This window comes from Falco rusticolus, chromosome 2 (assembly GCF_015220075.1).
Source record: "Falco rusticolus isolate bFalRus1 chromosome 2, bFalRus1.pri, whole genome shotgun sequence".
Taxonomy (NCBI): domain Eukaryota; kingdom Metazoa; phylum Chordata; class Aves; order Falconiformes; family Falconidae; genus Falco; species Falco rusticolus.
The window spans coordinates 91,825,247-91,842,406 of record NC_051188.1 but is presented as its reverse complement, the minus strand read 5'-3'; the positions used below and the strand labels follow the sequence as shown (position 1 = coordinate 91,842,406).

Below are 17,160 nucleotides of genomic sequence, written 5' to 3'. Positions count from 1 at the left end.
AAATAGGTTCATCTCTGTTAGGGTGTGCTCTTATTATAAAGTAATTTTAAAAATACAGCCAGATCAGGCTGACAATCACTGCATCAAAAATCAGTAGGTACTATGGTCACATTACAAGCAAAAAAGCTGAGCTTGGTGATTTATGATAATATCACTAAAACCTCTTGATATATTTAGCAAGTGGTAATGGTAAAGGTTATAATTCCTCTGAGGGACAACAGTGATGAAATAAACCACGAGGGTCAAGTGGATTATGACCTCGTGAAAACTCAAATAATGGAGATGGAGCTTTATAAACTTCCTTATAATAGATAATGCCTTAAACAATTTTAAAGCTGCGTAGTACTCAATTTAGACTTGCCACGGGCTTCCTACTGCCTGTATATTATTAAAGGAAAAACTGAAAATTACTTCTGTCCCTGTGAATCTTGCATCTGCTCAGAACCCCCATTTTTGGGTGCAATGAGCACTCCTGCTGCGCTCTGAAAGTTCACAACAGATAGTGTGTGTGCACCCATCTGTCGGTTCCCCCCACCCAGCGTTTGTAGTGTGGGTGCTTATATGGAATTTTTGATTCCAATTTAAAGCTTGCAATGCACCCTGCACTGCTATGTTAATAACCACACCTGGAAGCACTAATTTTACTACTGTATGGCATTGTCACGGGATCAAAGTGTTTCTACAAGATCAAGTAATGGGGCAAAATAAATGGTACTGCCAACTGTTTTACATGCTTCGCAAAAGGAAGTGTAACAGCCCATTGGTATGCTTATCAGCACAGGCAATGCACAAAGTCCATGCAAATCCTCTCCATATAGTTAGTTACTTTAGCCACCCAGCTCTAGAACAAAGCTTATATTGGAGTTCGTAAGTGCCACATGCCTGGATCTGTGTTGAGATTCAGGTGGAGATGGGGCGACCTGACAGGCAGATGGTGACTATCCTGATCTACCTGAACATGTTTTCCTGCGTAAACACTGTGAAAACAGTATGTGGGGTCAGTCCCATAAAGGGTTATGTCCATGAGTCACTCGTACACAGTTTGGGCTCCTTCATTTGCGTTCTTGGTGTAGTTTGCCTCCTGTATTGTCAAGCCACCTCACCAGGGCAAGTTTTCCTCCTGGCATTGTATCATGACACAAACTGTTGAACTGGTAAATTATGGAGAAGCTGCATGGATAAAGCAGTCATGCTAAGGCACACCTGTACAGTATTTATAAACTAATGCACAGACAAAATTCCTCTGTCAGAAACACAGGGAAGTGTCTGAGGCCAGGCTATCTCAACTTCAAAGACATGGAGGAAGAGAGGAGACAGGAAGGCGATACAATGCTACCCACTTGTGTAACAGCACTGACGATGGCAGGCCTGGGAGAGCATCAGCCTGAGATGCAAACAGGGCAATCAGTTGCCATTGACAGAGGGATTTTTGATTGATTTTAAATTAAGGTCACTGTCCCCAGGCCACAGATAGATTTGATTATTTCTGTCACATTTTAGAAGGGTGAGAGAAGCTTGTTTGCAACCAGTGACTCTCTCTTCAGTGGCTCAATGCATAATGATGGTTTTTCCAGTGGGCTTTGACACTTAAAACTTCCACAACGTGCTGTGCGTTGGTACAGTGTTGCCACTCTCTCACTGAAATGAGCAGACAGCTTCTTCAAAAACTGAATTTTGAATTACAAGTTTACACTGTTAAAAGCTTATGACATCAGCACCAAGGTCATCCTCTCTGCTCCTTCCCAAGAGCATAAAACAACAGGCCCATGATTTGATATCTGTACACATTCCAGTCCACACATGATGTCACATGGTCTACACATGCCTTAATGAATACATTTGACAACATCATTTCCAGTTCTTGCTGAGAAGGTGGTAATGTAATCCAAGCACTCATGTGACAACTGACAGTCCTGAAACAGTAACCCCTCCATTCTTCCAAACCAGAACCTTTTTCCACTCTTAAATAAAACTTTTAAAACCTGTTTTGCTCTTGTGCATTTGAGTCACCACCTCCCCGTCACGTTCCTGACCACTGTCCCAAGCAGCCCACTTGGCTGACATCATTCCCAGTTGCTTCTCTGCTTGCTTACAAGATTCCTCTACCTTACTGTCCTGGTACGTTCCAGAAAGCACTCACCCCTTTTAGTACTCCATTCTATGCAATATGGGCATTAGGAATGCTGTGGGCAGCACAAAATTAACCCAGATGTGTCATTAAACCTGAGAGGTGTATTCACTGCCGGCAGGTAAACGGTAGCTATCAATGGCCCAGGGGAGACTGCAAGAACAGAGCAAGCCCAGCCACGAACCGTTCGGGATGGAGGACCTTCCTCAGCCAGCTGTGATTTGGCTGCCCTCTGTGGATTTCTGTTCTGTAAGTTCATCCATTCTCCCCTCAAAATGACAACAGCTGCCAGCTCTCAGATGGCAAGGGGCTCCACAGTTGTGTTTGTATGAAGAAACGCCTCCGCACGGTCACGTGAAGCGTCTGCCCGTTACCTTAATTTCATGGCCTTTGCTTCTTGTGCTGGAAGTCAGGGCCAGCAGTGCCTGCTCACGCTCTGCGCCGCTCGAGAGTTGCAGGACATTTGTCACATCTGCCCTCAGGAGCCTCTTGCCAGGCTGCAGGAACCTGACTGGAAAGCCATTTCAAACCATGGATCATCACTGCTGCCTCCTCCAAACTTTTTCCAGCTCTACCATGCCCTTTTTGGTATGGTGAGACCAGAGCTCTGGCAGTATTCAGGGCACAGGTGAACCACGGGTTTACAGAGTGGTGTAAAATCCGTTTTTCTCTCCATGGCTCTCCTAACAAGTCGTGACACTGAGCACAGAGATGACATTTTCTCAGCTGTGCTTGTCCCTGGGCTCTCAACCTGGGCAAAGTGATGGCCAAAATCTCTCCGTGCTGATGGGCAAGAAAGAAATGAATGAGTACAACCGCACAGTTGTGCTGTTTGGGAGAAAAAACCCTCCTTGGAATAACAGCAGTGGATGTTAAATCCCGAGATACTACAAAATTCATTCTCAGGCAGCTTGACCTAAATTCCTATGGGTGATGAGGAAGCCACATATTTGGAGCATTTGAAAGAAAACTAGACAAATGCCCATAAATTATCCTAAGGGGGACATTCCTACTCTCCTTCAGAAGATGGATTAGGCAGATGACCTACTAAGTATTTTTTTTTTCTTCTTTCACTAATTCCTACGATGTCATGAGTGCGTGTGCTTTACCCTTTCTTAAATCATAATCTGTTTGATCCAGCACCAGTCAAAGGTTTTGAAAAGCCCATTAAACCGCAAGAGGAAATCTCGAGCAGTTTGCTAATATCAACAGAAATCCAGATGGAATTACAATCATCTTTTATGTACATTCGAGGGCATATTATGTAATACTAGCCACAGATTTAGTTTAATGCACCGCACCTTCCAATAAGCTGCTGGCGACAGTAATAGCGATTTGGAACCTACCAAAAACTCTTGTGCCCTCGACAAAACCATTTTCAAGCCCAGAGTCTGTGGTCGAGCGGCTTGGGAGATTCAGAGTCTTATGGGAAAGCGGGGACAAGGGAGGTCAAGGGTGGAAAAGATGGGGGAAAATTTTTTTTAAAGAGGGGGAAATAAAAACAAAAAAAGAAAATTTGAAAATGTGAGATAGCAGCAGAGGAGACGAGGTCAAAACTTCAAGCAAGCGGGGAGCAAAAAATCCATCCGATTTATCAAGGATGGCGCTGCCTGCCGCAGCATCCTCCCGGGCGCCGGGCTTGTTCCCGCAAAGGCTGCGGCGGCTCGGCGGGACCCCCAGCGGGCCCTACCCCACGCATCCCTCCCCTGCACGCCGGCCCCCCCACCCGCGCCCCCACGGAGCTCCGTGGGGGCGCGGGTGGGGGGGGGCGACGTGCCGGCGGGAGGGCGGAGCGAGCGGTGGTGGGCGTGGTACAGTGTGGGCCGGCCCCGCCCCCCGCCCCTCGCCCCGCCCCGCCCCTCCCGGCGCGGGGGGGAGCGGGACGCGGTACCGGGCAGGGCAGGGCGGCGCGTCCCCGGCGGCGGCGGCGGCGACGGCGGCCGGGTTTGACAGAGGCGGGCGGCGGCTGCGGTCCCCATGGAGCCCAGCTAGGGGCTGCCGCACCCTCCACCGGAGGTAGGTGCCGCGGAGCGGCTGCGCACCGACAACCCCGGGCGGGCGGAGCGGTGACAGGTTGGCCGGGGCGGCGGCGTTTTGCGAGAATCCCCTCCGCCGCCCCCGCCTTGCCACCGGCGGCCGGGCTCTGCGGTACCGCGGGGAGGGCGGCGGCGGTTCCGCCGTCCCCGCTTCGGCCCGTGACTATTGTTTCTGGTGGCGCCGAGCGGGCGCAGCGAGACCCCGGCGGCGGCTTTGTGCGGGTTGTCCCGGCAGTGGGGCTGCGGCGGTGGGGGGGCGCGGAGGACCGAGGCGGGGAGAGGGACGGGGCGAGACCGTGGCCACACGGGCAGAGCAACCCCCCCACCCCCATCCCTCCTCCTTCTCCTCCTCCTCCTCCTGCTGCCTGCGCAACTTCTCCAGAATCACGCCCGTGGGTGCGCGGCGGGGAGCGGTGCGGGCGGCGGGGAGGCATCGCCCCCCGCGGCTTGGGGCTCCTGCCCCACGGGCAGCAACACCCGGCGGGTCACAGCGGCTTCGGGCGCCCGGCTCCGCGCTCGGGAGGGAGGAGAGCGGAGGCGCAGGGTGGGTTTCAAGATGGGCGGGAGTGGGATGCTTTGGGGTCCCCCCCTCGTAGCCGATCACGGGCGAGAAGGCGGATTTACCCTTCCGAAGTTGGGGCTGAAATTCCTCCCGCTGCCGCCCGGCTTCTCGGCAGAGGCTGCCAGGGGGGTGAGCTGTCACCTGCGTCCCCCTTAATGGCTTTTTCTGGATGAGGCTGTCGCGGGGCGTGGGGCATTGCGCCGGCGTCGCGGCCCTCGGGGCGTGCGTGGCGGGGCGCTCGGTGAGCGCCGGGTGCCCCAAGTTCTGCGTCCCCCGGGGGTGCCGCGGGGTGCGGGCGCCCTGCGCAGGGGGTGCAGGGCAGGCGCTCGCCTTCTCTTATTTCCCCCCTGTTTTTTTAAGAGATTGGCTTGGATTTAGCCGCTGTTGTGGGCGATAGTTTTCTCGCATGCCTTTCTCCATCAGAAGTCATCTTTTAAAATAACGCTTCAAATGCAGAACTGAAAATAAATATAGTCTAATAGGGGTATGGCGTTCGAGAGGAAGGAGTATCTGGTTGCCCATTAATTCTTCAGGTATTTTCCGTTTAAACTTGATGAGGAAATATTCTTAGTTTTTTCTAAGCAACCTTTCATGTTGTTTATCACCAGCAAATTGGCTTAACATTTAAAGTAAAGATTTCCTCACCAATATGCTGCTGATTGGAGTGTTTCAGGCATAAGGCGAGTATAGGATGGAAAAATCAGCACGCTTCCATTTTTTTTATATGTAAATTTGGAAAAGCCTTTCCTTCCTTGTCATGACTCTGTGAGCGGCCCTGGCTGATCAGATGTAACTACAGTAACTAGTGCAGGAGGCTGCTGGTAGCCTGCACATTTTCCTGTGCAGCTCTGCTAAAGCAGCCTGTTTAATTAATGCACCCTCACTATTTTGTCCTTGGCGTCTCTGATGAATTTGTGGCATTTCTGTGGTAAGCTCCAATGGGACTCTCGTGAAGAGACACTGAAATCGCTTTCACCTTGAGAGATGATTGAAGCCAAATTTGAAGAGGGGATAACTGCTTGAATTAACTGGAGAGTGATGCTGAATTTCCATGTATACATTAAATTCTGGAGGTGCTCCAGTAGCCAGAGCTATCCGGGTCAGACTGGGAATCACCCCAGGGATGGGTTTTGCAGGCTCCTGATCGCTTCCTGCCAAAAATGCAAGCGATAAGCTTTTGCAACACACGTGCATTGCATTGCAAGCGCGGGCTGGAGGACGGAGCTAGTCATGTAGCAGGCATGGTGTGCAGTGAGCAGGTCACGCTGAACGCGCTACAACTTTGGGAAGCTGGCGTTTGCTGTGCTGAGCCTGCAGCGGTGTGAATTACAGGGAAAAAATACATTTGCATGTAACAAAGGCGGCTGGCTCATCTCCTGTGCAAGGAACTAATTTTTTTAGAAAATCTGGCTCTTGTTTCTGCCTCTGCCACAAACTGCCCGTGTAGCTTTGGGCAAATCATTTAATGTTTCCCTGCCTCCCCCTCCTCATTTTTGCCCGTGACCCACCAAGGGCTTGCCTGTACTGGGCTGTCAGTTCAGACCCTCATTCCTTTACCTTTCCGAACTGCTTTGCACACAACCCTCTGAAGCCTGCAATAGGTGGTACCTAGCTGCTCTGAGGGCATACGGTTTGACATTCAAATGCTGCTGCTGGAGCCAGTAATACAGACGCAGCAACCTCACAGCGATTCATCAGTCTCTAATCCTATCCCTATTCTAATCCAGTCATTCTCTGCTGCTAATCAAATCGCCAGGCATCACTTGAGAGGTGTTTGGCTGCGTGCTCGCCCTCGTGTCGTCTAGCCTACGTCAAGGCAGGGAAGCGGTGGCATGAAGATGGGCTGAGTATCACTGGCTCTTCAGGACAGAGACCGTCTGTCACTTTAGGTTTGCAAAACCCGTGTCATGAGAGAGGGCCGGTGTGATTTAGTAATACAAATCATAGCTGGAGGGTAAATTGCAGCAACATCACAGAAAAATGGCCAGAAAACGGCATCTCGGGCATTCCTGCGCAGCCAGCTGTGAGCACGTTGGGAGGGAACGGAGGTGGAAGGGTGCAGCTTCTCGGCGTAACAACAGCATTCTTATTTTAGCATGGAAGACAGCCAAAGATAAGGAGTGGTTGTCATCCGGCTGGTTGGAGGATTAAAAAAAAAAAAAAAAGAAAAAGAAAAGAAAAGCTGTGTGGAAATAGAAGTATTTTGATGTAGGTACTAAAGGAAAAAAAAAAAGCAGATAACCTTGCAAGTGATGGACTAGCCACATAAAGCTGGCAGTACAAGATTTCTCCCATAAAATCCAGAATGATCCTAATTAAGCCCAGACCCTGTTAAATGACACATGGCTTTATTTATTTCAGATGTTTCTAGGTCCTAAAGATGGGGCCAAATGTGAAGAGTTTGATGTGGCAGATAGTTTAACCCCAATTACTTCTACATAAATCACGTGATTGTTACAGGAGCTGAGTACATCTGATGGGTGCCCCAGGGCTACTGATATAAAAAAATGTATGTATTTAAAAAAAAAAAATCCCTTGAAAAGTCTGTGGTGGTGCAGGCAAAGGTCTGGGCGAGAGGGGTGGCCACCCTCTCCACAGGCAGAAGGATGGAGATACAGGAGCTGTTGTGGCGCAGTGTGCCCACGGGTCTGTATGCACAGGCAGCTGAAATGGTGGCTTTGTAGGGCAGGCAGCTGGAGAAAGGGAAGCAAAATGGGAGCTGACAAATATTCTCGTTATGAAACTGGGATGGATGAATGATTTATGGGGGTACTTGCCTTTTTTTTTTTTTAATATATTTTATTTTGAATGGAAGGAGTAGGTTGGCAATGTGTGGTGCTAGCCACGAATGGCTTTGTTTTGAGATCAGGCTGTGCTGGGTCACGCCTCCAGAAATGGCATCTACAGAATAACAATACAGTAAAACACTTTTCAGCATTGCTTGGGTTTCATGGACTGTCTTCAGGAAGAGAATTTTTCCTTATTTTTTGTTCAAAGCCCTAGGCTAAATTCTCCCAGCGGACTCTAGATTTCAAAAAGAAGGTGGCTGCGTGAGAGGTCCTAGGCTGCGAGGGGTCACTGTTAACCTCAGAACTGAGAACTGTCTCAGTTCTCCTCAGGAATTTCTGTTCCTGGGTTTGCAATATTGCCCATCCCTCCCAGGGCACCAAGCAGCTCTGTAAATAGACCACTCTGTGGAGGAGTTGGTCTGCCAGACGATTTAATGTTTCTTGTTAGTTCTGGCTTTCCCTCCCTCCTCCCTGCACCCCCCTGGCCCCCAGCAGGTCTATCCATGCTGTCCTTTAAGGTGCAGAGCAGCACTGTGACATGGGTGGGGTGAGTTTACAGGGTCCAGTCCCAGAGTGGCCGGGTGTACTGGGGGACCCCTGCGGCAGCTGCCGCTCTGCACTCAAGTGCTGGCTTTGGGTGCGAGTGACTGGAACCCTCTGAGCTGGACCTGTTTCCAGTACCCTTTTATTTTTGCTGGTTAATAGAGTCATAGAATAGTTTGGGTTGGAAGGGACCTTTAAAGGTCATGTAGTCCAACCCCCCTGCAATGAGCAGGGACATCTTCAACTAGGGTCAGGTTATTTGGAGGCCAATCCAGCCTGACCTTGAATGTTTCCAGGGATGGGGCATCTACCACCTTTCTGGGCAACCTGCTCCAGTGTTTCACCACCCGCATCATAAAAAAGGTTTCCTTCTTATATCTAGTCTAAATGTACCCTCTTTTAGTTTAAAACCATTACCCCTTGTCCTATTGCAATAGGCCCTACTAAAACATCTGTCCCTGTCTTTCTTACAACTCCCCTTCAGTATTGAAGGGCCACAGTAAAGTCTCCCTGGAGAACTTCTGCTCTCCAGGCTGAACAACCCCAACTCCCTCAGCCTGTCTTCATAGAAGAGGTGCCTCAGCCCTCTGATCACCTTTTTGGCCTCCTCTGGGCTCACTCCAACAGGTCCATGTCTTTCCTGTGCTAAGGACCCCAGAGCTGGACACAGCACTCCAGGTGGGGTCTCACCAGAGGGGAGTAGAGGGGGAGAATCACCCCCCTCGATCTGCTGGTCACGCTTCTTTTGGCACAGACCGGGATACAGTTGGCTTTCAGGACTGCGAGCACACATTGCTGGCTCAGGTCCAGATTTTCATCCACCAGTACCCACAAGTCCTACTCCGCAGTGCTGCTCAGTCCTTTCATCCCCCAGCCTGTAGTGACACTGAGAGTTGCCCCAGGTACAAGACCTTGCACTTGGCCTTGTTGAACCTCATGAGATACATCATATAGGTCCACTTCTCGAGCTTGTCCAGGTCCCCCTGGATGGTATCCCATCCCTCAGGTGCACAACTTAGCTTGGAGTCATCTGAAAAAGCTTGCTGAGAGTGCACTTTATCCTACTGTCAATGTCATTGATGAAGATATTAAACAGTACTGGTCCCAGTACAGACCCCGGAGGGACACCACTTGTCACTGATTTCCATCTGTGCATGTAGTTGTTTGGAAACGCTTCTATGAGACATCAGATATGGAGTTAAGAGTTCTCAAGAATTAACCAAAGAGCCTAGGACAGGTGTCCTGTCCTCTTCATGCTTTTCAGAAAAAAAGCGTCCTTCAGCTTAGTGGCTAACAGGTCCCTGTATTGCTTGCACTACCCTTAAAGTGGCTAGAGAGCAGCCGCTATAGCAGGAGAAAGGTGGCTGCTGTTGGCTTGATGGGCAAGCTGGGCTTAGGTTTGGATTCCCCCCCACCTCCCCTATGGCAGGTGCAAAGATCTCAAAACAAGCCCCTGGGCTGACCAGGTCTATTAGTGTCTTAATTATCTTGTTGTCTTTGAGCCAGTGACAGGGGGTCAGCTCTGATGGGCAGGATCGTCAGAGGGAGTTTGTCACTGAGCTTCAGTGGGGCTACTGAGGGCAAGCGCCCCCCTGAACATCCTAGGCTGTAGCTCCAAATTCAGTTGGTCAGGCTTACTGTTGAGGAGCAATCTCTTCTCTAACGTCTGCATGTGCTTCAGCCTTTAAATTATTTCTCTGCTTTTCTTGTGGCATAGAAACAAAGAGCTGGGAGAAGTGCAGTGGCCACCAGGAGGGCCAAGAGGACAATGGCCCTTGCCTACCCCGGCAGACAGTGTGCTCCTCATGCCAAAGGAGTGCAGGTCTTGTGTGCCAGTGAAAAATAATTCGTTAATGGCCAGAGAATAATCACTTTACTCCATAAAGCCTCTCCAGCTGCATTGCACCAACGTTCTTTTTCAGCCTCTGAATCCTTAATGACAGTAGCAGCTAATTTCTCTTTCTGTGTGTTTCTAGCTGCAATGTCCTATTTTCTCTGAGTTTATTGAGAAAATAATAGAAGTCATTACATAGCTACTTGTCACCTTTCAAAGATGAAAACTTCTCCCTGGTTGAATGGCCAAGTTAGTTACTTGGTGACTGACTCAGACAATAGCGACTTTTTGTAGCTCATCAGTTATTCATCTGTGCTTAGTGAATAAACTAATTAGCTAGAGAAGTGTTACTTAACTTACAGTCCATGAATATCAGAAGATGGTGAATAAACCAGTCACAAGCAGTATAACAACAGCACGTGTGCATTCTGTGGCATGCAAGCAAAAACCCCAAAATACAGGGTCGTGAGTGGCAAAGAGAGACGTGTGTATTCATTGTGTTTATTTTTATTAAAATTTGATTGTCTTTGAAAGCTTATGTGACAATACAGCACAAAATGGTCCTTGGTTTAAAAAATAATTAGGTAGTCCATATATATACACATATATATATATTTAGATATATATATAAATAAGGTAAAGAAAATATATTGAGGAGCGTTGAACTGGATGATGCAGAAGGGCAGTGAGAATGGAAGATACGGGAAACTAAGTGAAATATGAAGTATTTTTGTGGCTGTATAATATGCATCTTTCTGGTTGTTGGTGATAGATCACCTGCTGTAGAGGTGGATCCACGGAAGGCCACTGCAAAGCAAACAGGAAGGGCAACGTGTTGTTTTTAAATCACGATTTTTCCTAATGGAGCACTCGGGCATCACTGTCTGCATAACAGATGCCCTCATCTCTGGCCTTGGTGATGGGGCTGGAGATCAGGAGACAGCTCTCGGCCAGGAGGTCTGCCCCGCAGAAAGGTGGGGGAAGACAACTGCTCACATGGCTGAACTTGCTCTCTAGACTGTGGAATACTGGGGGGATGCCAGAAGGAATTAGGAACGTATATACAGATATGTGTTATTGTACTTTACCCCCCCCCCCCCCCCCCCCGCCTCCAAAGCATTGTGTACTTCCCAGGGAAGAAAATGAGAAGGAGCATTCCTTGTTTGGAAGATTCTTGTCTGTGTTACTGTCTTGGGCAGCTGTCTTTGGGGTCCTCAGAGACAGTTGCTGCAGGTGCCAGGCCCGTTGGACCCACTATGTAAAAAGCCTGGCCTTGGGGGAGAGTTTTCCACAAGCCCCATGGCAGAGAAGTTGGATCAGATTGCTTCACCCAGAAGATCAGTCAAAGCATGGGTCTGCAGCCCTGGAGGGTATCCTGTTGCAAGAGCAAAAGGTCCCTTTGGCACAGGATGCTCTTTATTGGAGAGAGCGTGTAATCTGTAGTTGTAAATAAATATCCAGATGCACAGGCAGATGTATGCATTTGTACTTGAACAAGTGGATCCTAGAAGAAGAACACGTGGAAGAGCCTCGCTGTTGTAGCTGTGATGTGCTGCTAATTCATCTCTGGTCTCTGGGGGGTGGATGGAGTTACCTCTTGTCATTCCACCACTGGAGGAATCATGTATGGTTAGGGTGGATTCACAAGGCTTCCATGATGGAAAAAGCTGGGCTCTGGGTTAGAGCTCTTCTGTGTTGTGCGTGCAGGACACATGAAAGGGTGTCGTTCTCTCATGGGGCTGGTGGTGCCAAGCTTGATTATCTTGTGTCTCCCCCCACTGTTGTACTCAAGCGGGTGTTCAGTTTGTGGAAGACTGCTTGGCCATGCTCCTGTTGTGCTGGAACCAAAGTAATTAGAAGTAAATGGTAGGTGGAAGAAATCAGCTGCAAGGAGTTACACTTCCCCACTCACTCAAGGAATGCATCTGCCTTTGGTTTGGCTTTGCCATTTAGATCCTTAAGCGATTTTTTTGGATGCTAGGGTAGCGGCTGTGTTTAGCCGCAAAACTGTCCCATCACTTGTCTTTTAGGATACATTTTGGCTGTCACGATAGCTTTCTGTCTTCTAAAGGGGGTTATTAAATTGATGGGGGTATCCCTGGATGCCATCAGATGCTACAGAAAATAAAGTGAAAGCAGCATATGGCTGTGTGCCATGGATCTCCACATTCATAGCGTGTAACTGCAGAGGAACCTAGTATAGCTTCCCACCTGAAATGGTTAAGTCAACAGTCAGGCGGATGCCCTTGATCACGAGCAGGCTCCAGACATTTTAGGTTTGCTTTGGTTACTGGAGAGGCTCGTTATCACTCTTGCTTCTTATTTGCTTTCTGGTGGAACTGAAGAGCTCTTTGCTTTGAAGCGTAAAGGCCTGAATATTGTGGGACCTGGTGCTTCTGAAACCACTTTTCTTGAGAAGAGGTGCCACTGCATTTCCAAAGAGCTGGGGTTCTCAAGCTAGCAGCCTTTTATTTTTAAAAAGGAAGGAAGTGTTTTTATTAGAGTTTCCTGTTTTGAACTCTTTGGTTAAAGGGTATGAAGTGGTCAGAGGTGGGAGAGTTATCATTTAGGTCAGGGTTGTCTCTTTGTATTTTCATACTTGTATATGTAGTGCACGTATATGAATTATTTTCTTATTTACATTATATACTTTGTGCAGTTTTTTCCAGTTCTATTTAAGGCTGCTACTTTAAGGAAGTCTAAGTAAGGTTTCCTGTGAGGAATGGTTTGGAGAGAGCTGGTCCTGCCTGGGGCAGAAGGATGGGTTAGGTGACTTCTCAAGGTCTTCTTCAGGACCTTTTCTGTGGTTCTAGGCAGTTAGCCAATAAAAAAAAATCATGGTAGGTTGTGCTGGCTGTGCTGATGGGGTTTTGCTATAGCATTTAACGTGGCTTTTGAAAAGGAAATAATAGCTAGTTGTAGCATAGTTACTGCTGCAGCATCGAACAAATGTTACTTGAAATTAAAGAGGAAAACAACTGATGTTACATTTTTAGACTAGCATCGTGATATGGCTATGATTAATTTTTCCAGGAGCTTTGTGGTTTTTATATCTGCTTAAGTGTATTAACATTTTAAAAGGTCAAAGGTAAGCTTTAAAATGGATGCCAAATTAAGATGGATGGGAGGAAAATGACATTTACTTCTTGTTACTGCACATTGTTTGAATTTGACCAAAGGCAAAACCAAAGAACAGCCCTCCTCCCCATACACACACACACGCACGCACGCATGTGTGCATGCACAGACAGACAGACACGTTCCTGCCACCTGCCTTCCCTGCACACCTGGTCTGGGAAAACCTTGTTCATCTAGGCAAATCATCATCCTAACAAAATCAGTAGTCCAATATCTTGATTTCCAGACAGCTTAACTATCCTTTTTGAAGTATCTAACTAGTGTGAATGGGCTCCATAAATAGAAGTAGCTAAAATATTTATATTAGAAAAAATACGGCTAATGGGAACCATAACCACGTTATCATTTCCTGTCCTTGCTGGGTTTGAGATGATGATTTCATCAGGGAAGGGACTGTACCCTCGTCCCTGTTCCTGCAGCTCCTGGCACACTGAGTCCCTGCGAAAACAGAAAATAAAATATGGTGGAAATGATGCATTTGCTTCCAGTGGGAACGGTGACTAGTCCCAGCGAAACACAAGGCTTTAGCGGAGCTGCTGGGTGAACATGCCAGTGTACAATAACTTTGGTTTTGGAGAAAGCAGCATAGCTTGAGGGAGGGACCAAATCAGATTTGTGTCTGTCATTTCCACTCTTGCCCTGAAATGATGACGAGGAGCTAGGCCAGCAATGCGCCCCGTGCCTCGGGAGTCACAGCCACTCTCTCCTTCAAGGGACCTAGCCCGGTTTTGTGGATGTTTCACAAGATAGATTTGCTCCCAATCACTTCATGACACTTACTAATTCAATGTTTTAAAAAAAAAAATGTAGGGAAAAAATCCTGTAATTTCTTAAAATCCTTCTTCCCGCTGGTGGCTCATCAGTGAGAATTCAGGCTGCCTCATCCCTGTGCTGTAGCGCGGAGCACATACCCACCGCCTGTGGGCTGTAGGGGCTGTGCCACTCTGGGAAGAGCCACACGGTGCATGGGGTCATTGTTGGTTTTTTGATAGGCAGTTGTAAATCGTTACAGCTGTGGAAGATTCAAGGCAGTTGCTTCATCCAGACCCAGGTGCTCAGTGTGGGAGTACTCTTGTCTCCCAGGTCCGTGGGTAGCTTCAGCCTCCTCTGTAAAGCATGTGTGCACCTCCCTCCCACCTGAAACCCACTGAAGTGTCCCCTGAAGCACTGAAGAAGGAAGATGTTTCAGTGTAGGTGGCTGAAAGAGGGAGACAGAGGCAGCCCTGCCTCTGAGAGGAGCACGCATCTTGCAGTGCCTGGGGTACTGGGGTCATGACTCCCCAAGGTTTCTCCAACCCTCTTCTTCTTCAGCCTGATCTCTGTGGGTTTAGTCCTTTTATTCTAGTCGGCTTTTTAATTTTATCACTAACTTTCCTGAGATCAGAACTGTCCTTCCCCAAAACCAGCGGCCAGATAATCAACCTCATTAGCTGTTGGTTCAAAATATCACGAGTGTAAGCGGGATGAAGCTTTGGCCCGGTATCAGTGAGGTTGCTTAGATGTGTAAGCTGTGCCTGGGCTACCGGTAAGCAAGAGATGGTGACGCTGCTGTCCCTGTAGCTGTACCCGCCCGGCACCCTTTGGCACCACGGGGGAGAGCAGGAAGGTTCCGCTTGGGCTCCCGGAGCTGGGGGCTGCCCAGAGCGTGGCGCCTGGCAGCAGGGAAGCAAAGGGTGGCGGTGGCTTCCTCAGGGAAGAAAGCTGAGTGCTCAATCCTGCCCTGGCAAGAAGGCCTGAGATGTGTCTGAGGTTAGGATAAGGGATGGTCAGATCCTTTCCTTCCTCCCCCAGCAAACAGTAAGCTCTCCAAAGCATCCCTTTCTGGGTGCTGAAAGTGTTTGTCTGACAAAAAATGAAAGGAAAAATGTCAAATGCGCAAACACTTTGTTTCGTTGTGAAAATGTATTTTTCATTTCACACTGAATGGATTCTGTCAAGGCTTTGCTGCCCTCTGAGTGGAACAAACAAAACAATTCTATTTTTTCATTTTACCAAAAAAGAAAAAATGGTTCTTAAATGGCTCAACCCAAACACTTCTTTTTAGGTTTCTTTTTTTTCACCAGCCTGGCCACCATAGCAAACAATTTCATTATTTGCATAGCTCTAATTGCAGTGATTAAACAAACACAGCAAACACTGACCCTTCACAGAGCCTCATCACAGCCCCACAGCCAACTTGGTCTGTATTTTGTCAGCAGAGAGGGAGATCGCTGTGGCTTTGTGCTAGACTGAAAATAAATTATCGAATTTTTTTTTTTTTTTTCTCTTCCAAACAGATACACTATCAGTTCAAAGCCAGAATAATTTTACCCGTTCTCTTGCTAGCAGGCTGAGGGATATCACCATCTTGTACATTTTAAAACCTAGTACAGTTTAAAAAACATTTGGATTTTGAATGTCTTGTTTATGTGTTACTTTTAAGTTGCCACCTCTGTTGCTGTTATTAGAGCAACATGTAGGGTTGATAATCCATTAGCGATACCCATATTAACATAGAGGAATGAGAAACAAACATCTACAGGTCTTTATTTTTTTGTTGTGAAGATGGCAGATACCTGAACACATGGTGAAGGAAATTTTTTGTCTGGCTGCGGTTCCATCAAATAGGAACAAACAATTTTTTGGACATTTTTAAATGACATTTATTTATAGCAGGTAGCGCGCAGGCAGCTGCTATTTCTCAGCGTGCTGGAAGAATGTTCTCCAGATGGTGCTCACTGTTTATGCTTTTATTCACTTCGCTTGAACACAGCAGCACTCTACGCAAAACATGGAAAATTGGAAAATAAAAACAATTATGTTTTTACAAAGTGCCATGTGATTTGCTGAAATGTCTTAGTTGACTGATGAGCGATGCTCGGGTGCAGTGTGGGGGATCATGCCTGTCACAGAAACCCTGCGCCTGAGTCCTCAGATGGGTCATGGGCATCGCCCCAGCTTGAGAGGGATGCACCCTTCTCTCGGCGAAAGGTGGGTTTGCTCAGGGCTGCTCATCCTACCCTCCTGTCTGAGCCTCTTCTGCCTCCCTTTTGCCTCGCAGCGATGTGAGTGAATGTAGGAAAGGGGTTATCATGGCAGTATTTTTGTTGGGTTTTCTGTGGCTGTGCAGCCCCAAGGTGGAGGAGACACGAGACAAAGCATTTCATAAGCCTCGCCTGTGCTGTCGCGTTCCTTTGGCTTCTAATCTCAATGAAAAATAAAATACTGAGGCCTTCAGCTAGTCCAGCTGAAAGAAATAGCAAAAGTCAAAACTGGTTTCCAAAGGACCGCTCTGGTCCATGATTTCTGCTGGTTACAGTGGTGAAAATACATATCCAAATGGTGGGCATACTCTTGCAGGCTTTTGTTATGCAGCTTCTGCAGGACTACTCACACAAAACATTTGCAGGCTGGAAGCTTTAAATAAAAGACTCTGGAATCTAAAGAATTGTTTTTATTAAAAATCCTTAGGAAAATTGGAAAATAATTTAATTCTTTCAATTTTATTATAAAAAGAGAAAAAAGAAGGCAATCATCAAAATAGATGTCAACAAGCAGGAAAAAAAAGTGTTTTTTTTGGTTTTTTAATGTATTTTACATACATATATATAAGTACATGTATAAAAGAAATAAACATTTCTGGCTTCTATTAAAAAAACAGAACGAGAAACAACAAACCTACAGCACATCAGAACAGTTTTTCAAATAGCAAAAACCGTATCATGTTTAAACTTTCAAACAGGACACAATTATTATTTCTTTGTAAACAGGAGCCTTCAGATTCTTTCAAAATTGAGTTTGAAGCCAGTAATACTTTTAGTGAAATTAAATTTCAAGAAATTAATGTATAAACAGTTGTTCAGCTGGTTTGGGGGATTTCTTTGCTACATGGGCAATGCTGCACGGTGCTTTGGTTTCTTTCCCTTGCCCGTTACCCAAGAGACAGCCCTTTCCCAAGCAGAATTCTTGCTACATCAGCTCCATGCTGTTTATCTTCCGTTGCTCCCTTGGCAGTTATTATTTCTTAATGTGTTAATTGTAGTTCCTGGACCCTCGCGTGTGAGCGTGTGTAATGTTCATGGTAATGATGCCGACACGTTCTCTAGTTCCTGGAATTGCAGAGAGAAAACCTTACATACGGTTTGGGTGCA

The 17,160-nt window shown here is 47.4% G+C and overlaps 1 protein-coding gene across 2 annotated transcripts in view; it reads left to right on the top strand.

Annotated features, from left to right (window-relative positions):
- The first annotated feature begins 4,001 nt into the window (after positions 1 to 4,001).
- RAI2 (retinoic acid induced 2) overlaps positions 4,002 to 17,160 on the top strand; it is a 47,855-nt gene continuing 34,696 nt past the window's right edge. For both annotated transcript variants that reach the window (XM_037377849.1, XM_037377850.1), the window contains exon 1: positions 4,002 to 4,144. The gene's annotated coding sequence lies outside the window, so the exon portion shown is untranslated. The remainder of the gene's footprint in view (positions 4,145 to 17,160) is intronic.